A 27,140-nucleotide genomic window follows, 5' to 3' on the forward strand; every position below is an offset into this window, starting at 1 on the left:
TATATAATAAGCTAATACTAGATAACTATCTCCCCCTAAATGTAGCTCCCCCTGAGACTACATACTCGAACTCCCTCTCCCCCTTTGGCGTCAAACACCAAAACCTAAGGATCGGTCGGCGGGGCTGCAGTGGACGAGCCAGGCGCTAAAGAACGTGGGGCAAGCTGGAACTGGGCACCATCATCATCTAACCCTGAGCTCTGAACTGACTGACCCTCTGTGGTAGGAAGTGTCGCTGAAGTGGTCTAGGTCTAAGCTGGGGCTGGTGCTGCCTATGAAGCTGCTAGTATGTCTGTCGTAGGATCTGATGAGGCGACAGATGAGGGAAGCCTCTGAGTAGTCACTATGACTGGAGCTACTGTAGATGGACCGGCGGTATGCATATGAGGCAGAGTAGGCATGCTGATCAACTCACTGAAGGATGCTCCAAGACTCCTAGAGACTGACGTGTCAGGCACGAATAGCGAGGAAGACTGCTCTGGTGTGAAGCCCATCTAAAGTGGAGTGAACTACGGGGCTACCATAGGTGAGGCTAACCACTGGGACACCTGTACAAGAGGTGAAGCAAACTAAGCTAGAGGCTGTCCCTAACTTTGGAGCCCACTGGGCTGTACTACTGGAGTCGTCGAAGTGGTGGTAGGCGGAGCAAGCTAGGGCAAAGACTGTGGCTGTGGGGCTCCAAGAGCTGTCACTACATGCTACATGAAACCCATAAGCTGCTGCTGCAAGAGTATCTGTTGCTGATGCATCTGCTGCTGCTATTGCCTCTGGAACTTGTCCTGTCGAGTCTGAAACTGGGAAAAAGTAGCAGCTGTCTCCTGTGCCTATCTATCCTGTGTCTGTTGCATCCGCTCAAGAGTAGCAATGAGAGCGGGGTCTGTCTGCGGAGCAGGTGGAGCAGAACTGGAGCTACCGGCCTCTGCATCATGTCTGTGTGGAGGCATCTGAGGAATAGGCTAGTAGTCATCGTCAGAGCTGTCACTGTACTCGCTCACCTCCTGCTGTGCCTCTAGCTCCTGCTCCTCAGTGGCTACAATCCCTCTAATAATCTCATCCTGCTGAGCTACGAACTCTGGCACATCGGGACGATGACTAGGCTATCTGGGTGCCTGAGGAGTGTTGTGTCTGATCCTCTATGATAGATTGTAAGTTGGGAACTCTATGGTGGCACCTATATACTCATCCATCATACCTAGGGGCTTATCAAGCACTACTCTACGGACGAGAAACGTGATCCAGTGAGCATAGGGAAGCTGCCTACGACCCTTGAATCCCTCAGCAATTGTATCCTCCATCTCTGAAAGAAGGAGATCCTAGATATCAAATACTGTCTGCTGCATCAGGGCATTGAGAAGCCAGAGCTATAAGCGAGTCAGGCCCTCCCTATATCCCAACCTAGGAAGCAGTGTCCTCCTGATAATGGCCTCTAGCACTCTCGCTGTAGGAGTCAAGTCACTGGGGTTCCTGCTCGACCCCTCACCAAAGGGCTCCTTGAAGCAATGTCGCACTAAATCTATAGGGGGCACCAACCCTCCATGAGGACGCCTAGGAGGCTCCTGCTATCCATAACAAACCTCATGCATCTTGACAAGCTGCTCCTATAGCCTCAGTATCTCTCTGGCCCTGCCACTCGTCACTCTGTAGTCTTTGCCTCTGAAAGCAAAGTGAATAAATCTGTGATGTGGATCGATGAAGAGTGAAGCATAAAACTACCGGACCCAAGAAGGTACATATATCCCTGTCTGTCTAATCAAATCTGTCAATCCTGGCAAATATGATAAGTAAGGCCGAATGTGCTCTCCGGCGGCTGCCACAATAGACTCTATCTGACAGACTCTCTGAGATCTAAACACTATCCCACTGTTGAGATAAGCATTGTAGAAATCTTCCTGCAGTGGCATGTAGAAACCCTCAGCTACTCTCTCATCCCTCCTCGGAGGAAACCAAACCTCAAACTCTATAAATCGCAACTGCTGAACCTGTCTGGCCGTGGCGGCTCTCAAATCGAGATGCACCACTGGAGGTGGACCCTATGGTCTAGGTGGTGGACATGATCCCCTCCGCTGTGTCGGTGGCCTTGGCGAGACTGGTACACGGGTCTATCCAGAGCGGTAAAGCTGGGGTGCTGGCTCTGTCCCCTTGGCCTCCTAGGTCTGCTGTGCCTACTCGCCCTCCTGAGTCTGCTGAACTGGCTCCTGCTCTGCTGATGGACCTTCCTCAATGGCAACCCGTCATCCTGCAAACATGGTAGTCCTAGCTGGACTACCATGACGACGCTCAACCTCCTCAAGCGCTACTCTCACTGCTGGTGAAACCGGCTGATCTGCAATGACAACTCCGCTACGAGCACCACCTCTCTCGGCACGCTCTACGGCCTCTGCAACAGCTGCTGCTCTCGCTGTCTCTGCATCGGGGTACTTCCGCTTCTTGGATGTCACCTGCTTGGTTGACTTGCCCTTCGATCCTGCTGGCTGGCGAGGCAGAGGCCTTCAATCATCATCACCTGGACCACCACCAACGTTCTTGGTGCGAGCCATCTGAACTAACAAGATGATGAACTAACGCTGATGAAGATCAACAGACAAACTAACACTCTCGAGGCTTGGCCTTGATCCTTACTTGCGAGCTTGGCTCCGAGTTGACTGCCAACTGCCACAAGAACCACAATGGCACCGACTCGCTGTACGATAGAATAGATGGATATACAAATAAATACAATATGTCTAATAGATGCGAAACCCTAATAGAGAAAGCAATGTAGATGCGAATTTGAATTGAATGGCTTTCTACCTGACGAACAGCGATCCGAGAAAAGATGAGATGTCACATGGGGGATCCTTGGAACTAGCTAGGGTTAGGTCAACAGCCCTGAATGCAATGGGGAATCAGTGCACTGCAATTTGATCTAGGTCACAATTGAACAGATCAAGATTGAAAATGTCTGGCCTTACCAATCAAGGAGGTAGGGTAAGGGTTGGATCAAAGGTCTTGAGAGCCCCTCGGTCTTGATTCCGGCGTTGCAGACACGCGAGAGGCGGGTGGTGAGGCTCGGTAGAGGGTTCCTCAGTGGCGGCGTGGTGACCAGCGAGGCTGGTGCAAGGAGTAACGGCACGGGGGTTGTGGCACCGTGGGGAGGCTCGGGCGGAGCTGTGGCACGGCGGGGCGGCGAGCTACGACAACGCGTTGCTAGCGAGCTGTGGAGGCGTAGGAGGCAGCGGCAAGGGCTAGGGCTAGGGCTAGGTCACAGATAAAAGAGCCCGAAGGTGCGGTTAAATGAGGGTCCTGAACGTGACAGAGAAGGAAACAGAAAAGAGACTTGAAGTCACGCGAGATCCACTGACCGGACGCTCCGGTGGTAGTGACCGGACGCTACCACCCAGCGTCCGGTCGATTCCAGAGAGGTCCAATTCCTCTGGAAACGAGACCGGACGTGTCCGGTGGTCCATGACCGTACGCAGGCAGGGTCCGGTCAGTACAACTTGTTCTTCCTTCGATCGACCGGACACTGGATACCCTCCTGACCGGACGCATAGACGCAGCGTCTGGTCACTCCTTCGGCAGTAGTTCACCTCCTGTGAACTGACCGGACGCTGGATAGCAGCGTCCGGTGCAGCATCCGGTGCACTTTTTCCAGCAAATCTTCAAACTTCCTTCGCGCTGCCTGTTCCCAATCAACTCCCAACTTGAATAAGATCCAAATAAACATCAATTGGGACTGATGTGAGTGACCTCTCTCAAAACCTCATATTTTTCAAAATATTTTGCCTTAGGCTATAATACTTTTTAAGAAAATAGGCAACAAGAGGGCAAAAGGAACAAAATGACAAAACAACATTCATGCATATGCAATACTTGTAAGTAAATCTAGTTGCTTGTCAGGTTTGATCCAAGGTTAAGCTTCTTCACACGCTTTTCGGCGGTTATCTTAACCATGTTAGACAAGCCCCATATGCATTGTCACAAATTAAGCATGTTGTATATTACAATGAATGCAAGGGACAACACAAGCTCATTATTTAGTGAAGTTATTAAAATCAAGTACATTGAGCTCATTCCGCAATCTACAAAAAGTAGCCTCATCTAGCAGTTTAGTGAAGATATCCGCTAATTGATCTTCGGATCTTACACCTTCTAGTGATATATCATTTTTAGCCACATGATCTCTTAGAAAGTGATGGCGGATATCTATATGCTTGGTGCGAGAGTGTTGAACCGGATTATTTGTAAGTTTTACCGCACTTTCATTATCGCACAAAAGAGGTACTTTCTCTAGAACTACTCCATAGTCTAGCAAAGTTTGTTTCATGTATAGTATTTGTGCACAACAAGCACCCGCGGCAATGTATTCCGCTTTGGCGGTGAACAAAGCCACACTATTTTGTTTCTTGGAGGACCAAGACACAAGTGATCTACCAAGCAAATGGCACCCTCCGGATGTGCTCTTTCTATCAACTTTGCATCCGGCGTAATCCGAATCAGAATAGCCAATTAATTCAAATAAAGCTCCTTTGGGATACCAAAGGCCAATGCTTGGTGTGTGCTTAAGATACTTAAGGATTCTTTTTACGGCAATTAAATGTGTTTCCTTAGGACTAGCTTGAAATCTAGCACACATACACACACTAAACATGATGTCGGGCCTAGATGCGGTTAAATATAACAAGCTACCAATCATAGAATGGTAGAGGGTTTGATCAACCGGGTTACCTCCTTCATCTAGGTCGAGATGTCCATTTGTAGGCATTGGTGCCTTGATTGGCTTACATTCATCCATCTTGAATCTCTTGAGAAGATCTTTTGTGTATTTCTCTTGAGAGATGAAGATGCCTTCTTTCATTTGCTTGACTTGAAAACCAAGAAAGAATGTAAGCTCACCAATCATTGACATCTCGAACTCCTTCGAAATCAATTTACCAAATTCTTTGCATGAGTCTTCATTTGATGATCCAAAAATGATATCATCAATATATACTTGACAAATGAAGATATGCCCATCAATCTTCTTGGTGAATAGTGTAGTGTTGACCTTCCCAATGGTGAAGTCCTTCTCAATGAGGAAGTCCCAAAGGCGCTCATACCAAGCTCTTGGGGCTTGCTTAAGCCCATATAGTGCCTTGGACAACCTATAAACATGATTAGGATATCTAGAGTCTTCAAACCCGGGAGGTTGATCAACATAGACTAGTTCATTAATAAAGCCATTTAAAAAAGCACTTTTCACATCCATTTGATATAGTTTCATTTCATGATGTGATGCATATGCAAGAAGGATACGGATGGCTTCTAATCTTGCAACCGGTGCAAAGGTCTCTCCAAAATCCAAATCTTCAACTTGAGAGAACCCCTTTGCAACTAGTCTTGCCTTGTTCCTCACAACAACACCTTGATCATCTTGCTTGTTGCGGAACACCCACTTTGTTCCAATGACTCTTGCACTTTTTGGTCGCTCTTCAAGAGTCCAAACGTCATTGCGAGTGAAGTTGTTCAACTCTTCATGCATGGCATTGATCTAATCCGGATCTTTGAGAGCTTCTTCTACCTTGGTAGGCTCATAGCAAGAGACAAAAGAGTGATAAGCAATAAATAAAGTAAGTTTTTGAGATCGAGTCATTACACCCTTTGATGGACTCCCTATGATGAGATCTTGTGGATGATCTTGTAGAAGAGGTGTATTTCTTTTATTGACCACTTGAGGAGGAGATTGTGGAGCATCAACATCTTGTGCTTGTACCACCATTTGCTCATGGGAGATATGAGTATCTTTGTTTTCTACTCTCCCATCTTTTTCACCATCTTGTGGCACACTTGATGAAGAAGGTTGGTTAATGACTTGTACATCATCTTCATCATCTTTTGGCTTGATGTCTCCTACCGGAATATTCTTCATAGCCTCCCTCAATGGTTCATCACCTACATCATCAAGATTCTCATGTGCTCCTTGGGAGCTGTTAGATTCATCAAATTCCACATCATATGTTTCTTCAACCAAGCCGGTGGTATGATTAAATACTCTATATGCTTTGGACTTCAATGAGTAACCAACAAGAAAACCTATATCACAACGTCTTTGAAACTTCCCTAGCTGTTGCCGCTTCTTGTAGATGTAGCACTTGCAACCAAACACCCTAAAGAAGGAGACATCCGGCTTCTTCCCATTGAGCAACTCATACGGTGTCTTGACAAGGAACTTTTGAAGAAATAGGCGGTTGGATGCATAACATACGGTGTTGATTGCTTCTGCCCATAGAGCTTCGGGTGTGTTGTACTCATCTTGCATTGTCCTTGCAAGAGTGATCAAAGTCCAGTTCTTTCTCTCAACTACACCATTTTGTTGAGGAGTATAGGTTGCGGAGACTTCATGTTTGATTCCAACTTCATCACAATAAGCTTCTATGTTTGTGTTGTCAAACTCTTTGCCATTGTCACTTCTTATCTTCTTGAGCTTCACTTCAAATTCATTTTGAGCTCTGTTGGCAAACTTCTTGAAATAAGATGCAACTTTGGATTTGTCATGAAGGAAGAACACCCATGTATACCTTGAATAGTCATCCACAATCACAAGACAATAGAGATTTCCTCCCAAACTCTTGTATATTGTTGGTCCAAATAAATCCATGTGTAGGAGTTCTAACACTCTTGTGGTTGACATGAAAGCTTTGGTTGGATGAGTGTTTGCAACTTGCTTGTCGGCTTGACTTGCACTACAAAGCTTGTCCTTCTCAAACTTCACATCCTTCAACCCTCTCACCAAATCATTCTTCATAAGCTTCTTAAGTGAGCTCATCCCAACATGAGCAAATCTTCTATGCCATAGCCACCCAAGTGTTGTTTTGGTGAATAGGCAAGTCTTCAAGTTTGCATCTTCGGAGGTGAAGTCAACTATATATAAGTTGTTGTATCTAAATCCATTGAATATCACTTGATTGTCATCTACCTTGGATACAACAACCTCCTTCTCGGTGAATAAGCATTGAAAGCCAAGATCACATAATTGCCCAACGGATAGCAAGTTGAAGCTCAATGAAGCAACATAGAGCACATTGGAGATGGAATGATCATTTGATATTGCCACTTTACCCAATCCTTTAACCTTGCCCTTTGAATTACCTCCAAATGTTATTTTCTCTTGTCCATCTACCTCTTCTTCTAGTGAGGTGAACATACAAGGATCACCGGTCATATGTTGAGTGCAACCACTATCAATAACCCAATGACTTCCACTGGTCTTGTAGTTCACCTACACACAAGAGATTCAAGCTTTAGGGATCCAAACTTGTTGAAGGCCCTTCACCTTCTCAACAAGTGACTTAGCCACCCAAATCTTCTTAGGCCTACTCTTGTTGGGGGGTCCTAAGAACATGACTTTTATCTTTCCACTAAAATCTTTTCTAAGCATGTAGTGAGCATTGAAAGCAAAGGGTCTAGCATGCTTGGGCAAGGGTTGTGGTGGTGGAGTTTGACACTCATGAGCAAAGTGGCCTTCTTGTCCACACTCAAAGCATCTCTTTGGCTTTGGCTTTGGCTTTGGCTTTGATTGTTGGTGTTGAGCTTGGGCCTTTATCTTCTCTACACTTGCCATATATCCAATGCCACTAATATCCATCTTCATGACGGTATTCATGAGTAGCTCACTTTGGAGATGCTTGCCTCTAGCAAACTTGCTCAATCCCACCTTGAGATGCTCTTTCTCCATCTTGAGCTTCTTGTTCTCTTCCTTGAGAATATCATTGTTCTTCTCTTCCTTGAGTTTCCTATTTTCTTCTTTGAGCTTCTCATTCTCAAGGATCAACTCTTTGTCATGATCAAGAGTTTCTAGCACAATGGTGTTGTGACTTTTCATCTCTTCAAGATCTTTCATGAGCTTCTCATTGTCACTCTTGAGCTTGACATACTCATCATAGTCATTGCACTCAACCACTTGCTTACCTTTGCTACTAGATCCATGCTCAATGCTTTCATCAATTAAATCATCACATAAAGTAGCTATATCAATCTTGACAACATGGTTAGTTGCACCATGTGGCTCATTTGGTAAAAATTCTTGAGAAATAACAAGAGTATCATGATTAATCTTAAGAGTAGTGTATTCATCTTTTAGCTTGTTGTGACTAGTGATAAGCTCATTGTGCACCCACTCAAGTTTATCATGTTTATCTTTAAGCTCTTTCTTAGAAGATTTGAGCTCCTTGAGTTTGGATGATATAGAATCATTTGTTTCTTTGAGCTCATCATTAGCCTTTTCCAATGTATCACACTTAGCTAAGAGTGAATCATTTTTAGCATCAAGTTTTTCATTTGTAGCTCTACTCTTTCTAATGATCTTAGTGTATTTTCTTAGTATTTTGACAAGACCATCATAAGTTGGTGAATCATCATCGCTATCGCTATCATCATCACTAGCTTGCTCATCATCACTACTATCATCACTCTTAGTTACCTTGCGTTCACCCTTGGTCATAAGGCATAGGTGTGTAGAGGATGATGGCGATGGTGGTGGTGAGGATGCAAGATCAATAGCAATGACAGCCACCTTCTCATTGTCACTATTATCATTGGATGATCCACTTGATGAATCAATGTCCATGAGCCAATCACCGACAATGTAGGCCTTTCCACCTTTCTTCTTCTTATAGAAGTCCCTCTTTTTTCCATCTCTCTTCTTATATGGCTTGTTCTTTTTCTTCTCATCTTCATCTTCATTGCTTGAGTCATCTTTCATGCCCTTGTTCTTGTTCTTGAACTTGTCTTTCTTGGGCTTTGTACATTGATGAGCTAGATGGCCAAGTTCGCCACAATTATAGCAATCCATCTCGGAGATTGGCTTTCTTCTTGAGCTAGTGAAGAACTTCTTCTTCTTGCCATCAAACTTGATGCCACTCTTGTTTAGTTTTTTAGCATCTTGGCGGTCTTCTTCACCATGAGAGCAAGGCTTTCTTCATCATCTTCATCACTTGAGCTCTCATACTCAAGTCTTGCTTTGCCCTTATCTTGGCTAGCTTTGAATGCTAAGTCCTTCTCTTTCTTCTTTGTAGAGGATGAGCCATCTTGTAGGGTGATGTGCATGTACATCTCATGAGCATTGATCTTTCCCAAGATTTGTGTCGGTGTAGCGGTGGAAAGATTACCTTGGTGTAGCACGGTCACAATATGGCCATATTTGTCAATGGGGAGAACACTCAAAATCTTTTTCACAACGTCGGATGGCGACATTTGAGTAAGTCCAAGCCTATTGACTTCCTCTACAAGAACATTCAAACGTGAATACATCTCATTAGCACATTCTTTGGGAAGCATCTCAAATGAATTTAGCTTTTTAATCACAAGATGATAGCGTTCCTCATGCTCACTCTTAGTTCCCTCATGGAGCGCACAAACGTCCGACCATAGTGCATGGGCGTCTTTGTGGTTCCTTACACGATTGAACACATCTTTGCAAAGGCCTCTAAAGATGGTGTTGCGAGCCTTTGCATTCCATTTTTCATAATTCACTTCATCGCCTTGAAGTTGTGCGGCATTCTTAGGTGTTGGGAACCCTTGAGAGGCGGCTCTAAGTATTCCAACGTCTAGAGCTTCTAGGTAAGCCTCCATGCGAATTTTCCAATATGGAAAATCATTCCCCTCGAAGATAGGAGGAGGTCCATCCCCGTGAGACATCTTACTCTAAGCGGATAAGCTCAAAAACGTGAGCACGAGGCTTCAATACCAATTGAAAGGATCAAGACGCCCAAGAGGGGGGTGAATTGGGCTAATTCTAAATTCTCTTGCAATAAACAAATCCTACAGATAGCCCAATTAACCCCTTGTGCCTTGAAAAGTGTTTCTATCAAACTAATGCACAACGAACTTGCAACCTATGTTCCAAACTTACTCTAGCAAGCAATTCTATGGATGTAAAACAAGTATTGAATTGCTCAAAGTAAATACTCAAAGTAATTGCTCAAAGTAAATGGAGAGAGAAAGGAACGCGGCGATGTTTTGCCAAGGTATCGGAGAGTCGCCACTCCCCACTAGTCCTCGTTGGAGCACCCGCGCAAGGGTGTAGCTCCCCCTTGATCCATGCAAGGATCAAGTGCTCTCTATGGGTTGATTCTTCGACACTCCATCACGGTGAATCACCCAAAGCCGCTCACAACTTGAGTTGGGTCACCCATAAGCTCCGCTGGGTGATCACCAAACTCCCAATCACCACCAAGCTGTCTAGGTGATGGCGATCACCAAGAGTAACAAGCACGAACTCTCACTTGACCACTCGAAGCCTAATGAGAAGATGGATGCACACTTTGCTACTCTTGATTTGCTAGTGAGGCTACACTCTTGGATTCTCAAATCACAAACACCTCACTATGACCTTGCTCTTCTTGGCACTCACAAACATGTTTCTCAGCTGTTGGAATGAGCAAAAGTGACTCCACACACGAGTGGAGCTTCTATTTATAAGGCAGCCTGAAAAACGAACCGTTATGAGCTTCTGCGGGGTGACCGGATGCTCCGATCATGTTGACCGGATGCTCCGGTCAGTTCAACCCGCGAACTAGTAGTAATGAGTTGACCGGACGCTGGCAGGGTCCAGTCAGCACTAACCGGACGCGTCCGGTCGCATAAAACCCTTACTGGAACCTTACTGGACTCGACCAGACGCTGGATACTCAGGGTCCGGTCAGTATTGACCAGACACGTCCGGTCACACTTTCTTAAGTCTAGACCCTTACTAGAGTCGACCGGACGCTTGCCCTCAGCGTCCAGTCACATTGACCTTCTAGCGTCCGGTCACACCAGACTTGATCACCTCGGTCAAATGAACTTATCGGACCCTACGGCCAGCGTCCGGTCGCACCGGAGCCAGCGTCCGGTCAGTATTTGACCCTCCATTCACTTCCAACTCTTGATCAATTGTGAATGAAGTTTGCTCCAAAGGATCTTAGGCATTCATAGGAGCTACCTAGAGCTAGTTTTAATAAGTGTGCACCACACCTAACTCACTAGACTCAACTAGGTCAAGCTACCCGTTCATACCCCCTTAATAGTACGGCCAAAGGAAAAACAAAGTCCTAAACTACTCTAAGTGTCTCTCCAACTCCAATCGACACTTAAAACTAGTCATCCTTAACCTTGTCATCAATCCTTTGAAAACCAAAACAATTTTCATCGTAGGGGCATGACAACTTTGATTGCCCAATTGATCTCCGTTACCATGACCTAACTTAATTGTATCTACAAAACACATATTAGTCATAGTAATCTTGTATTATCATTAATCACCGAAACCCAACTAGGGGCCTAGATGCTTTTAGGTACCTTAAGCACACACCAAGCATTGGCCTTTGGTATCCCAAAGGACCTAGATTTGAATTAGTTGGCTATTCCGATTCGGATTATGCCGGTTACAAAGTTAATAGAAAAAGCACATCCGGAGGGTGCCATTTGCTTGGTAGATCACTTGTGTCTTGGTCCTCCAAGAAACAAAATAGTGTGGCTTTGTCCACCGCCAAAGCGGAATACATTGCCACGGGTGCTTGTTGTGCACAAATATTATACATGAAACAAACTTTGCTAGACTATGGTGTAGTTCTAGAAAAGGTACCTCTTTTGTGCGACAATGAAAGTGCGGTAAAACTTGCAAATAATCCGGTTCAACACTCTCGCACCAAGCACATAGATATCTGCCATCACTTTCTAAGAGATCATGTTGCTAAAAATGATATATCACTAGAAGGTGTAAGAACCGAAGATCAATTAGCGGATATCTTCACTAAACCGCTAGATGAGGCTACATTTTGTAGATTGCGGAATGAGCTCAATGTACTTGATTTTAGTACCTTTACTAAAAGATGAGCTTGTGTTGTCCCTTGCATTCATTGTAATATACAACATGGTTAATTTTTTGGAAATGCATATAGGGCTTGTCTAACATGGTTAAGATAACCGCCGAAAAGCGTGTGAAGAAGCTTAACCTTGGATCAAACTTGACAAGCAACTAGATTTACTTACAAGCATTGCATATGCATGAATGTTGTTTTGTCGTTTTGTTCCATTTGCCCACTTATTGCCTATTTTCTTAAAAAAGAATTATAGCCTAAGGCAAAATATTTTGAAAAATATGAGGTTTTGAGAGAGGTCACTCACATCAGTCCCAATTGGTGTTTATTTGGATCTTATTTGAGTTGGGACTTGATTGGGAACATGCAGCGTGAAGGAACTTTAAAGATTTGTTGGAAAAGAGTGACTGGACACTGCACCGGACTCTGCAGTCCAGCGTTCGGTCAGTTCACAGGAGGTGAACTCGCAGCGAAGGAGTGATCGGACTCTGTCTTTCAGCGTCTGGTTGTGTGAAGAAGACATCAAGGCTAGGTGACTGGACTCTAGCTGCGTTCGGTCACAATTCTAGAGGAATTGGACCTCTCTGGAATTGACCAGACGTTGGGTGGTAGCATCCGGTCGCAACCACCGGAGCATTCGGTCAGTAGATAACATGCGGCATCAGATCTATTTTCTCTGTTTCCTACTCTCATTCATGGGGGCCACTATTAAATCAAATCATGTTTTGACCTAAACCGCATCTCACCTCCACGCAGCATCGCTGAGCCGCCGCATCTCCCCGCCACCATACATCTCACCGTGCTGCCTTGGATCCACGCCGCCACGCTACCCAGCTCCACCACCGCCTCTCACGCACGCTCTCGAGCTGCCACACCAACGCCACCTTCCGTGCCACCACCGCAGTGCCCACGCCGCCGCCGCTGGTGCTCGTTGTGCCCGTGTCGAAGGTCTGCCTGCAACATAGATCCCTCGCTGCCATAGCAAGTCCTCTGCCCGGGCCATTGCCGAGCTTGCCGTGTTTCTGTCCAGCGCCACCGTGTTTCCTCGCCCACTGCCAAACCTACGCTGGTAAGGCCCTACCGTCGTGCCCTAGCAATCCATATTGCAATCTTACCACGACCTAGCTATTCATGACCGCATTGATCTCTATTGCATTCAGGGCTTTCGATTCACTGCTCAACCTAACCCTAGATTCGGTGGTTCCCAATGAGTCGCTTCTCTTCTTTTCGGATCACCAGTTCGTCAGGTAGCATGCCCATGTTTCAATTTCATATCTAAATTGCTTGCTTCCTAGGTTTTCGCATCTATTAGAAATATCGTTTTTATTCATATATCTATCTATTCCATCATGCAGCGAGTCGGTGTCGTTGAGGTGTCAGTTGTAGTTGATAGTTAACTCGGAGCCAAGCTCACGAGTACAGATCAAGGCCAAGCCTCGAAAGTGTTAGTGGATAGTTGCTCTTGTCAGCGGCAGTGGTTCTAGTCAGATCAGATGGCTCACACCAAGAATGTTGGTGGTGGTCCGGGAGATGATGATCGGAGGCCTTCGCCTCGCCTGCCTACAGGTCCTAAAGGCAAGGCGACGAAGAAGGTTGCATCAAAGAAGCACAAGTACCTTGATGCAGAGACAGCCAGACCAGCTGTAGTTGCTGAGGTCACAGAGCGTGCCGAGAGAGGAGGTGCCCGTAGTGGAGTTGTCATTGCAGATCATCTGTCACTAGAGGCGTAGGGCAGACTTGAGCATATTGAGCGTCTTCATGGTAGTCCACCTGGGACTGTCATGATGGCAGTACGACATCTTCCCATTGTGGATCCTCAGCCTTAGGAGGAGTCACAACAGGAGTCACAGCAGCAGCCCCCACCAGTAGAGCTGATAGAGCAGACTTAGGAGGGCCAGCAGGCCGAGGAGGCTGAGGAGACAGAGCTAGCACCCCAGCCATAGCTACGCTACTCTGGTCATACCTATGTTCTAGTCTCACCGAGGCCATCGACATAGCGGAGGGGATCACATCCACCGCCTAGACCACAGGGTCCGCCTCTAGTGACCCACCTTGACTTGAGGGCCACCACGGCCAAGCAGGTTCAGCAGCTGAGGTTCGTGGACTTTGAGGTGTGGTTTCTGCCTAGGAGGGATGAGAGAGCATCAGAGGGATTCTATACACCCCTGCTAGAGGACTTCTACAATGCATATCTAAATAGTAGAGCTGTTTTTAGATCTCAGCGGGTTTGCAGCATTGAGGCTATAATCGCAGTAGCTAGAGAGCATATTCACCCCTACCTTGCATATCTACCGGGGCTGACAGATTTGATTAGACGGATAGGAGTATATGTTCCATCTTGGGTTCGTCAGTTCTATGCTTCTCTCTTTGTTGACCCGCACCATAACTTTATTCACTTTGCATTTTGAGGCAGAGATTACAGACTGACAAGTCAGAGGGTCAGGGAGATATTGAGGCTATAGGAGTAGGCAGTCAAGTTACATGAGGTCTGTTATGGACAAATAGAGCCTCCTAGGCGTCCTCATGGTGGTTTGGTGCCCCCTACAGATCTTGTGTGACACTGCTTCAAGGAGCCTTTTAGCGAGGGCTCACATAGGAACCCTAGTGATTTTACTCCAACTGCTCGAGTTCTAGAGGCTATTATGAGGAGGACACTACTTCCCATGATGGGATATAGGAAGGGCCTGACATGTATCCAGCTATGGATTCTCAATGCCCTGATGCAGCAGACAGTATTTGATGTTTGGGATCTTCTTCTATCTGAGATGAAGGACATGATAGCTGAGGGATTCAAGGGTCACAGGTGGCTACCCTATGCTCACTGGATCACGTTCATTATCCTCAAGGCAGTGACACTCAGATCACCAGAGATGGTTGTAGAGTACAGAGGTGCCACCACCGAGTTTCCTGCTTATAACATGGCATAGAGGATCAGGCATAGCACGCCACAGGCACCCAGTTAGCCTCGCCATCATCCAGATATACTAGAGTCTGTAGCTCAGTAGGATGAGATCATTAGAGGCATAGCAGCTACTGAGGAGGAGCAGCTTGAGGCACAGCAGGAGGAGAGGAGCGAGTCTAGTGATAGTTCGGATGACAACTACTTACCTATTCCTCAGATGCCTCCACGCAAACATGATGCAGAGGCCGGCAGTTCCAGCACCGCTCCACCTACACCGTAGACGGACCCCACTTTGATTGCTATCCTTGAGCGGATGCAGCAGGATCAGGCTAGACAGGCTCAGGAGACCGCTGCCAACTTTGCATAGTTTTAGGCTCGTCAGGACGAGTTCTAGCGATAGCAGTAGGTCCTCCAGCAGCAGCAGTAGCAGATGCATCAGCAGCAGTTACTCATGCAGTAGCAGCTTTTGGGATTCATGCAGCATGTAGTGATAGCCATTGGGGCCCCATAGCCATAGCCTTTGCCCTAGATTGGTCAGCCTACTACCACTATGATGACTCTAGCAGTACAACCCAGTGGGCTTTAGAGTCAGGGATAGCCTCCAGCTCCATTTGCTTCTCCCATAGTATAGGTGTCCTAGTGGTTATCCTCGCCAGTGGTAGCCCCACAGTTCACACCACTTCAGACGGGCTTCACACCGAATCAGTCACCCTCGCTATTTGTGCCTGACATGTCAATCTCTAGGAGTCTTGGAGCATCTTTTAGCGAGTTGATAGGGATGCCTACACTGCCACATATGCATGACCTAGGTCCTTCTATAGCAGCTCCCGTTGCCGTGACTACTCAGAGGCTCCCTTCTTCTATCACCTCTTTAGATCCTACGATAGACATACCAGTAGGATCACAGGCAGCACCTGCCCTAGCTCAGACCTAGACCACTTCAACGACTCTTCCAGCCACAGAGGGTCAGTTAGTACAGAGCTCAGGGTCAGATGATGATGGTGCCCAGTTTCAGCTTGCCCCTCGTACCTCAGCGCCCAGCTCGTCCGCTGCAGCCCTGCCGACCGACCCTTAGGTTTTGGTGCTTGACGCCAAAGGGGGAGAGGGTTTGAGTATGTAGACTTAGGGGGAGCCTAGTTAGCTATTAGTCTATTATATACATTTGGAGTTTTATTTGTGTGATACACTATTACTATTATGCATTTGTGTGTTTATTTTCATGCATCCTATTATATCTATGTGATAGTGATATCTACGTGATTGTGATATATGACATGTGTGCTCGCTACTTTGAATTTCTTTATATGTCATATCACATGTGTTATGCTCATTTGCTTTTGCTTCCGCGCTTTACTCCGATGCAAATGAGCTTCATTACTTGTACTCATGCTTATTTCATATCTTTTGAGTACATCGTGTTGGCTTGGGTCATATAAGCTTGCCTAACTACTTTTTTCTTATTGACAAAAGCTTATATGAACCAAGCATGTCAAAAACCTCACTCTTTCATATACTCGAGGTGGTATTGTCATCAATCACCAAAAAGGGGGAGATTGAAAGCATCTAGGCCCCTTGTTGGGTTTCAGTGATTAATGACAATACAAGATTACTATGACTAACATGTGCTTTATAGAGGCAATTAAGTTAGGTCATGGTAATGGAGATCAATTGGGCAATCAAGGTGGTCATGCCCCTATGATGGAAATTGTTTCGGTTTTCAAAGGATGGAGGACAAGTTAAGGATGACTAGTTCTAAGTGTCGATTGGAGTTGGAGAGACACTTAGAGTAGTTTAGAACTTTGTTTTTCCTTTGGCCGTACTATTAAGGGGGGTATGGACGGGTAGCTTGACCTAGATGAGTCTAGTGAGTTAGGTGTGGTGCACACTTGTCAAAACCAGCGCTAGGTAGCTCCTACATATGCCTAAGATCCTTTGGAGCAAGCTTCATTCACATATGATCGAGAGTTGGAAGTGAATGGAGGGTCAAATGCTGACTGGGCACTGGCTCCGGTCGGACCAGACACTGGCTGCAGGGCCCGGTCAGTTTATTTGACTAAGGAGATTGCGTCTGGTGTGACCAGACGCTGAGGACCAGCGTCTGGTCGACTCCAGTAAGGTTCCAGAAGAGAAAATCTACAACCGGACGCGTCCGGTCAATACTGATCGGACCTTGGGGGTTCAGCGTCTGGTCGAGTACAGTAAGGTTCCAGTGAGGGATATTTGTGACTGGACGCGTTTGGTCAGTGGTGATCGGACCTTGCCTGCGTCCGATCAACACTAAAACACTGGTGTGCGGGTTGAACTGACCGGAGCATCCGGTCAACATGACCGAAGTGTCCGGTCACCCACAGAGGCACATAACGATTTGTTTTTAGCCCTTGTTATAAATAGAAGCTTCACTCGTGTGTGGAGTCACTTTTGCTCATTCCAACAGCTGAGAAACACATTTATGAGTGCCAAGAAGAGTAAGGTCCTAGTGAGGTGATTGAGATTTGAGAATCCAAGAGAGTAGCCTCATTAGTGAATCAAGAGTAGCAAAGTGTGCATCCACCGTTCTCATTAGGCTTCACGTGGTTAAGTAAGAGTTCGTGCTTGTTACTCTTGGTGATCGCCATCACCTAGATGGCTTGGTGGTGATTGGGAGCTTGGTGATCACCCGGCGGAGCTTGTGGGTGACCCAACTCAAGTTGTGAGCGGTTGTGGGTGATTCACCACGACAGAGTGTCGAAGAATGAACCCGTAGAGAGCACTTGATCCTTGCGCGGATCAAGGGGGAGCTACATCCTTGTGTGGGTGCTCCAACGAGGACTAGTGGAGAGTGGCGACTCTCCGATACCTTGCAAAACATCGCCACGTTCCTCTCTCTCTATTTACTTTGAGCTTTTACTTTGAGCATTTACTTTGAGCAATTCAATACTTGTTACATTCATAGAATTGCCATGCTAGAGTAAGTTTGGAACATAGGTTGCAAGTCCTTTGTGCGTTAGATTAATAGAAACACTTTTCTAGGCACAAGGGGTTAATTGGGCTAACCGTAGGCTTCAATTATTGCAAGAAAATTTAGAATTAGCCTAATTCACCCCCCCCTTGGGCATCTTGATCCTTTCAATGAACGCGTCAAAGTACATCATCTAGTACTCGTGGGTGATGTCTAGGGTCAGGAGCTAGACCTCCGTCCATTCGGCGACAAAGTCCGTGAGAGTCTAAGACTTAATAGCGATATGGGGGATATATCTAATGTCGTGGCCCATTAGCTCGAGTGCCCACTTGGAGATTCGTCCCACGGTGTCGCGGTTGCGGATGCTGTCTCCGAGCGGGTATGAAGTGACAATCGAGACTTCGTGGTCGGTGAAGTCATGCAGGAGCTTTTGGGTCACCATTAGCACTACGTATAGGAGTTTTTGCACCTGAGGGTACCGGACCTTGGGGTCGGTGAGTACCTCCCCGATGAAGTATATGGGTCGTTGGACCTTAAGGTGGTGTCCCAGCTCCTCCCTTTCGATGACTAGGGCAGCGCTCACCACGTGGTTGCTTGCCACGACGTAGAGGAGGAGGGGTTCTCCCCGTTCGGGAGCGATGAGGATTGGGGCCGATGTTAGTGATGCTTTGAGGCTCTCCAAAGCCTGCTTTGCTTCCTTAGTCTAGACGAAAGCATCCATCTTTTTGAGAAGCTTGTAGAGAGGCATCCCCCGTTCGTCGAGCCAGGAGATGAATCGGCTCGGGGCGGCCAAACAGCCGGTGAGCCTATGTACGCCCTTGACATTGCGTATAGGGCCTATGTTTGAGATGGCCATGATTTTTTCGAGGTTGCCCTCGATGCCGCGTTCGGACACGATGTATCCAAGCAGCTTCCCCTTCGAAACCCCAAAAACACATTTTCAAGATTTAATTTGATGTTGAACCTTCGGAGGTTCATGAATGCTATGGCCAAGTTTGCGATCAGGTCGCAAGCTTGAGCCATTTTGACTACTATGTCATCAACATAGATGGTGATTCTTGGTTTTGGCCACTTGACTTGGTCAGGTTGATTGAACGGGTCAATTTGATTGGCGAAGCATTGCTGCATGCACCGTTGATAGGTGGCGTCAGTGTTCTTTAGACTGAAAGGCATGGTTACATAATAGTACGAACCATACAGAGTGATGAACGAAGTCGTGAGCTGGTCATGAGATGGTCATCGTGATTTGGTGATAGCCTGAGTAGGTATCCAGAAAGGAGAGGATTTTGCATGCTCAGGTGGAGTCGACTATTTGGTCTATGCGTGGTAAAGGAAAATGGTCCTTCGAACACGCCTTGTTGAGGCTAGTATAATCAACACACATTCTCCATTTCCTGGTCTTCTTTTTAACAAGAATAGGATTGGTGAGTCAGTCAGAGTGGTATACCTTTTTTATGAATCTGGCTGCCAGGAGTTTGGTGACCTCCTCGCCTATGGCCCTGCACCTCTCATCGTCAAAGCGACATAGGCGTTGCTTGGAGGGGCTTCAAGCCCGGGATGAGGCGTAATGCGTGCTCGACGACCTCCTATGGTATACCTGGCATGTCGGAAGGTTTCCATGCGAAGACATCATGATTGGCACGTAGAAAGTCAGCGAGCTCACATTCCTATTTGGCTAGGAGTTGGGTCCCAATCTGCACCATCTTGGTAGGGCCAGTGGGGTCGATCCCCACTGCCTTAGTTTCCTCAAGTGGGCGGAAGGCAGTCGAGGAGGTTGGCTTGTTGTAGTCCGAGACTGCTAGGGTCGACAACTCCCCAAGTCATGGGAGCTCGGATGAGTTGATGACGGTAGTGGCATGCTCGAAATGCTCGTGGTCGCACATGTAGGCGTGCGAAAAGGTGCTATCCACAGTGATGATGTCGTTCGGTCCCAGCATCTTCAGCTTCAGGTAGGTGTAGTTGGGGACCGCTATGAACTTGGCGTAGCATGGCTACCCCAAGATGGCGTGGTAAGACCCCAGGAAGTCCACCACCTCGAAGGTAAGCACCTTCGAGCGGAAGTTGGCTCGGTCACCAAACGTGATGGGCAGGTCGATCTGCTCGAGCGGGTATGCCTGCGTCCCCAGGATCATGCCGTGGAAGGGAGAGCTTGCCAGGTGGAGCTCCAACCGGGCGATGCGCATGGCGTCGAGGGTGTCGACGTAGAGAATGTTGAGGCCGCTGCCTCCATCCATCAGCACCTTGGTGAGGCGCTTCTTGTGGATGATAGGGTCAACGATGAGTGGGTAGCGACCCGATCTAGCAACATGGAAAGGGTGGTCCCTTTGATCAAAGGTGATCGGAGATTCCGTCCAGCAAAGGAAGGTGGGGACGGCCGTCTTGGCGATGCCTGCCTCTCTATAGCGCACTTTGTGCTGGCGCTTGGAGTAGATGGCATCGGATCCCCCAAAGATCATGATGCATTCCTCAGGGTTGGGAAAGTTGTCTCCATCCTTGCCCGCCACGCCTCCTTTCTTGGCTACTGCCTCCTTGCCCTTTCCTTCTTTTGGCCCGCCGGCCTATCGTAGGAAGCGCTTGAGGAGCTCGCAGTCCTTGTAGAGGTGCTTGATGGGGTAGGCATGGTTGGTGCATGGGCTATCCATGAGCTTGTCGAAGTGGTTAGGCAGACCTTGCTAGGGCTGCTTGCCTACGCGATCAGCCATGGCGACCAATGCGGGGTTGGCCGGTTGGCTATGATCCTTCTTGTTCTTTTTACCCCTCTATGTGGAGGGGCCCTCGTCTTGATCCACATGCTTGGCCTTGCCCTTGTCTCGGCCTTCGTTGAAGACCACTCTGACTACCTCCTCACCGGAGGCATGGTTCATGGTGACATCGAGCGATCGCGGGTGGTACGGGGCTTCAGACAGCCAAGCTTGTGAATCAAAGACTCATAGGTTTTCCCAGAGAGGAACACGCTGATTACGTCCACGTCGATGACATCAGGGAGGGAGTTGCATTGTTTTGAGAACCTACGGATGTAGTCCCATAGGGACTCATTGGGCTCCTGCTGGTAGCTCTTGAGGTCCTAGGAGTTTCCAGGGCGGACATACGTCCCCAAGAAATTCCCGATAAAGATCCTCTTGAGGTCCGCCCAGTCATGAATGCTGTCATGCGAGAGAAATTCGAGCCACGCTCGAACATGTTCCCCAACACAGATGGAGAGGTATTGAATGATGAAGTGGTCATCATCCACTCCTTCGGCTCGGCAAGCGAGCTGGAAGTCTTTGAGTCATATACTGGGATTCATCTCCCTAGTCTATTTGGCGATGTTGGTTGGCGGTCGGAAACGCTGCAGGAATGGCGCTCTCTAGATGCGTCGGCCAAAAGCCCATGGTCCCGGGCCATCCAGGCTAAGACTCCGGTCGTCTGGTCGATGACTATGCCTGGGGTGCGTCTCACAAGTCCCCTCGATGGTCCAGCCAGAGCCCACGCTGCCTGCTCTCACCGCCGCCCGATGGACATCATGGTCATGCCGGGCCTGACATCGGTTGTTGATGACGCTACGAGCATCTCGGCTCGTCATGAGGCGTTCGCGCATAGGCGGTCGTTGTGGAGCGGGCATCGGGTTAGGTCGTGGCGTAGCTGCGGCCTCCTATTCCGCGCTCAGCAGATGGAGCGATGCGTCTGGTGCGTCCGCGCTCCCCTAATGGGGAGAGAGGCAGCGAGTCGGTGCCATGACACAAAGCTCTCCGCCTGTTCAACGGTGGTTGTTTCCACTAGGGCCTGGAGGTTTCGGTGGATTGCCTATTCCTAGGGGTCGATAGGCTCTGGAAGGCTGCGTAGAAGCATCGCCACAGCGGCGATGTTCTGGCTAGTCCAAGCGAATTGTGGGGGATCATTCCCCCCGTCCATGATGTTGTGCTGGACCTAGAGGGCATGACCCCAGGCGCTGCTCACTGGGTTACGTGCGCGTGGCGCAGCGTGCTGCGCCGAGCGTGTCGGCGCTGGCGACGGCTGGTTCTTCCGCCTTTGTCGTAGCTCCTCGCCATGCTCCTACGCACATGCGAGGGCCTCCGCACGAGGGTCTAGAGGGGTGTGGATCTGTAGAGACTCCACTACCACCGGCGGTTATCCCAGGGCGTCTGCCATGGTGCACTCCCGAGACAGAGGGTGGCTAGGTGCCACGACGTCGCTGATGTTGGAGCCGTCGCCCTCAACCTCGTCATCCATGAGGTCATGGAAAGAAGCGGGAGCATAGCTCGCCATCCCCACAAATTCAGATGTGAGAGGGGGCGGCGCCAGCATCCTTCGGAGCCCCCGGGCGTACGCGTCCGCGGGGGACGCGAGGCCGTAGGGGAACCGGTCATATGGCGGTTGCGGCAGGGACAACGGGGTCCCTCTGGAGAGGGTAAAAATATGAAAAGCGAGTAAAGAACAGTATGTATGTTACTCACAGTGGGGTTTGAGCCCAGCGTGGGCTCAGACCGAAGCGTAGGAGCCTTGTCGGAGAGGTCGCCGGGTGGCCCGGAGCCGACGAAGGGCGCTCCTCCTCCGATGGGCGTCGGGACGAGTGCCTCCTCGCGGAGGTGAAGCACGCCGAGCCGATCAGCGACGAAGTCTAGGCTTCCAAAGAAGAAGGCCTAGGACGACTCGAAGATGGGAGGAACCCACATCCCAATAGGTGGGAGTGCGGGAAACTCCTACGAGTCGAAGCGAGTCGTATCGCTTGAGCCCGCTATGGCGAAGGTGGTGGAAAGGTGGGCCATCCGATGACCAAAAATCATGAACGTACGGCGTCTTCCCTACGGACGGCGCCAACTGTCGGTGCGAAAAAGTGACCAACACGTAAATATTTGTAGTTTTACTGTACGTTGTGATCGGATGTGGCCCAGCACTCAATGACACAGGGTTTATGCTGGTTCAGGCAACGTGCCCTACGTCCAGTTTGAGTCGGTCGGTGACTTTATTCCTAATCCCAGGTGCTCGAAGTTTGTTGTGGGGCTACAAACGAGAGAGAGTAAGATGGGGGTATCGGAGGTCCGGTCGGACTCCGGACCGAAGGGCCAAGAGTGACGGGAGCTCCGACGTGCGCTAAGTGTTCGGACGTATGCTCCATCTGGCTTAGAGTTCTAGAGCCAAGCAGAGAGAATCCGAGTCAGTTGTCTGAATCGTCCTCCTTTTAGAAAGAGAGCGCATCCCCTTTTATAGATGAAGGGGATGACTTTACAAGAGAGAGAGAGAGTTAGAGAAAGAGAGTGTGTGTGCTACCTAGTCTTGTTGCCCACACCGTCGGGTACAAGATGGTTTGTCGGCGCCCACAATACTGTTGATGGCTAGATGCATGCGGTTGGTTCCGCCGTGTTCTTCTGGTATGGAAAATGTCGGCGCCTAACATACTGTAGGTCAAATGTCGACGCCCACAACACTGTTGGTGTCAGGACATGTCTGGAAGGTTATAAAGTTCCCTTCTGACATGACCTGACAGTACTGTCCTACAGGTGTGCAGGGTACGATTCTTGGTATTGCGGTTGACTGGAGCGCCCCGCCTTACTTGCTCTGTCCGTTTCCTAGGTCCTCACCGCGGGCTTCCCCGATCAGTCGTTCCCCAGTCGGCTCCGGCCTCCCGGTCGGAGAAGAGCTGTAAGCAGAGGTTCGGTGTATTCCCGGTCGGAGAAGCGGGTCGGAGTCGGAAGCGAGCGTCGTCCTCTCCTTTGCCAGGCCTTCCTATCGGAGAGGCGGGTTGGAGTCAGAAGCGAGCGTCGTTCCTCTTCGGTCAGGCCTTCCGGTCGAAAAGGTGGGCCGGAGTCGGAAGCGAGCGTCGTTCCTCTTCGGCCAGGCCTTCCGGTCGGAGAGGCGGGTCGGAGTCTTCTTGGCCTTCCGGTCGGAGACTAGATCGCCCTTTTGGCCTGTCGTTAGGTTTTTGGGCCGGCCCAAGAATTGCGCGTTGTTCGCAACGTTGTCTGTTAGGCCGAGCTTTTGCTGGGAAGCAGGTCCATGAGGAACCCCAGGTTTATGAACCCAACATCAATGAAAGAATCTAAATAAAAATATTACACCTTTTTTGTTTTAGAGTTTTTTTCATATATAATTTGGGGTACTGTGACGAATGATGCACAATTTTTTGAATCCCATACCAACATGTTTAATATCCTCAGAACTACGCTTTCTTTCGGTCTTTTTCTAATATAATTTCCTCTCCCTTCACGATAAAAAAAAATCCATAGAGATAGACCAATAATTTCCTCTCGCTTCATGACAAAAAAAAAATCCTTAGAGAGAGACCAATTGGACAAAGCCACCCCTAGCCTTGTGGGTGAACACAACTTTGGTGCTGTTACACGAGTTTTTTTCCGACATCTAAACAATGAATTCGCCCTAAACATCTACAGAAGGGCTCCAAGGCATCACCCAGTCATGCATTCATGCATAATCCACTAAAAGTGAATTCCACCAAATAAATCAAATAAGGTAGCATCACAATTATTTATATATATATATATATATATATATATACACGGCTACAAAATAACCTATTCCCCGGGTCCATACCGCGCGTGTCAGGGCGCACCAGGCACCACACAACATGCCAATAGACAGTCCTGCTGGATCGGCTCCCACCCAGCCTACTCACGCACAACAGCTCCGTCACCCGGCTCGGCTCCGTCATCCACGCTCTCGAGCCATTGGGGAGCGCCGCAAATTTCTCTACGACTCGTGAAGCCATGACATCACGAACTCCAAATCATAATCGTGTCCTTTGTTCGCCACCAAACGCGCCGCCGGAGAAGGTCCGTCTCGGCCACATCGCAGCTTCAAATCGGACCTTCAGGTGAGCACTCCCCATCGATGTGACCAGAGATAGGATCTCCAGGTAAGCCGCTGTAAAAATCTACATGACTCATCCAATCTCGAGCATATTGCTTTTGGATTAAGTGCAGGTTCCTTTTGGTCTAGTCAGCAAGTAATTGGGAATTCATATGTCGTAGCCTTGGAGTTGATGCCTTCGGGATGGATCTCAGTCGCAGCGCCTGCGCACACACCAGGGGGTGGACGTGCTAAATAAAAATCTCATGGTAAGATTTTGTCGCAATATGATTTTACTATTACCAGATTAGCTTTTCCCCTCGCTGCTTAGTGCGTATTGGAGACAACAAGATTGAGCAATCGAATTTCCACTGGTTTGCTATTTCATTAGGATTTCTTCTTGCCGATGACAAGAGATGGATGGGCTTGCTTTCATTGATGGGACCTGGCTGTGCAGGTTGGTTTGTTGCTCGTGGGAGATTAGTAGCTTGCAGGCGTCAATCGTAACTCTGGACTCGGATCTCTGCTTGGTTCTCCGCCCCGGCACCCTTCCAATTAAGGGAGCAATGGATCAACGATCCCACGAGCTCGCATCCCCGCCGCGGCCTTCCTTCTCCGTCGTCGCAGCGGAGGCTCAGCACACGGCGGCCCGGCGCAGACACGCAGCCCAGCAGAGACGAGCAGGCCGCTAGCTTGGCCATGGCCGGCCCTGCTCGCGTTTGCCGCCAGCAGTGACCGATAGTGGCGCGCTCCTCCAGCGTGCTCCCTGCGGCGTCGACCTCCACCGCGTGACCGACGGGGACCTCCACCGCGTCGACCTTGCCGGCGGCCCTGCGACGCGCTCTCCCTACGGTACCACCAGCAGCCCTCTTCCCATGGCAGATCGGGGCAAGGGCTGTTCCACGACGAACCCATGGAGGGGGCGGCCAGTCCGGAGCATCCCGTCGTGGTGTTGACGGCCACCATGGCGGATGTACGGCCTGGGCACGGATTTGGTTATCGTAAATAGTTTATCGTAATTACTGAAGGCATTCTCTAATTATCGTAACCAACTATACAAGTTCTGGTAACTATTATTGTACTAGTTCAACCTGGAGGCCACTCCCATCGGATTAGCACACTTTGGCCCGTTCGGCTGGCAGAATTTTGACTGAAACTGACTAAAAATACTGTTCTGACTGAATTACTGTGAGAGAAAATACTGTTCCGGCTAAAAAAAGAAGCCAAACAAGTCGAATATGGGGTAAGCCGAACAGGGCCAATATTATTCCTTTAGAATATATATATATATATATATATATATATATATATATATATATATATATATATATATATATATATATATATATATATATATATATATATATATATATATATATATATATATATATATATGAGTATGGCATCACTGTACACGTATTTCGATTTTCCTTCTAGCATTGTCCCATGAATTCAGTCAACAATGACAATTAGTTTATGGTGGTCTTGACATTATACTATTATAGTAACCGGATGTGGATCCGAACACATGGCACCAATTTTTGTTAATTTCCCAATCTAATTATCATCATCCTGATCAATTCAGATTATTGTTTGTGTTTTTGTAAATTATTAGCCTTGATATTACTTCAAATGGTTACCAGAAACATACTCAGGACCATAAATTGCGGCAACCTCAATCCTGAATTATCGTAAATTTATCATGGCAGATTTGTTTTATTATTATAGTAATCAAATAATCAGGGCATAAATTTGTGGTAACTTCCTACTCAAATTGTAGTCCGAGCAATAAGAATTATGGTAATTCCATAGTTTGCAAGCATTGGTCCAACATGTCCCTATTTAAATTATCGTAAATTATCATGGCCCATGGGCCTTATTATTATAGTAACCAAATACTTCCTAGCTAGCTGCACTTTGTATTATCGTAACACATGCATGTATACACTTCGGTACCTTTGCACATGAACGCCGCGACGTACACTTGCATTATCATAATTCAATTTATTGTAAATATCAAAATTATAGTATGGTAAATTAGTGTTGTTGTGATAGCAACAAGTTTATCAGAATTTCCTGACATGACGCCAAATTCTAGTAACTACCCATCCTGATTACCGTATCCAGCCATTTAAAATATCCAAATTATTGTATGGTAAATTTTAGTTCGGAATTGCTTGACACCAAACTGTGGTAATTCGACGACCTTGCTAACGTATTCTAGTAACCAAATCCAGCGGTAATCATGGGCAGGCAGTAACTGTAGGTGGACCAACGTAACCGTGTGGCTCAGCACATCGGCTCATTCCGCTCCGCGGCTTCCTGTGTCAGCGGCACGGAACTGGATCGTGAGGACCAGCGGGAGACACCTGCTGCGCTGGATTGGCTGGCTACAAAATAAAGTATTTTGTATACAGGGTATATTCTCTCTCTATATATATACACACACTATACCCAGGGACGAAGGTAGAAAAAAATTTAGGAGGGGCTAAACAACGGCAATTAGCAAGAAAAGAGGTTCAGCAAATCTCAGCCCCTCTTACCTGTACATCTACAGTTGAAATTTCAGACAACGGCTCTACGGGGCTTCGCTTGCTCGCAAGCGGTAGGAGGGGCTGGAGCCCCCCTAGCCCCACCGCTGGATCCGTGCCTGACTATACCAAAAGAGAACAAAGGGAATTGCTATTCTTCGTGCGTCTGA

The 27,140-nt window shown here is 47.9% G+C and overlaps 1 long non-coding RNA gene across 1 annotated transcript; it reads left to right on the top strand.

Annotated features, from left to right (window-relative positions):
* Positions 1-24,192: 24,192 nt before the first annotated feature.
* Positions 24,193-25,509, top strand: LOC136457899 (uncharacterized). The gene is made up of 2 exons (XR_010759843.1): positions 24,193-24,708; positions 24,831-25,509. It is a non-coding gene; the product is annotated as an uncharacterized lncRNA (long non-coding RNA).
* Positions 25,510-27,140: the final 1,631 nt, after the last annotated feature.

This window comes from Miscanthus floridulus, chromosome 6, assembly GCF_019320115.1.
Source record: "Miscanthus floridulus cultivar M001 chromosome 6, ASM1932011v1, whole genome shotgun sequence".
Lineage (NCBI taxonomy): Eukaryota > Viridiplantae > Streptophyta > Magnoliopsida > Poales > Poaceae > Miscanthus > Miscanthus floridulus.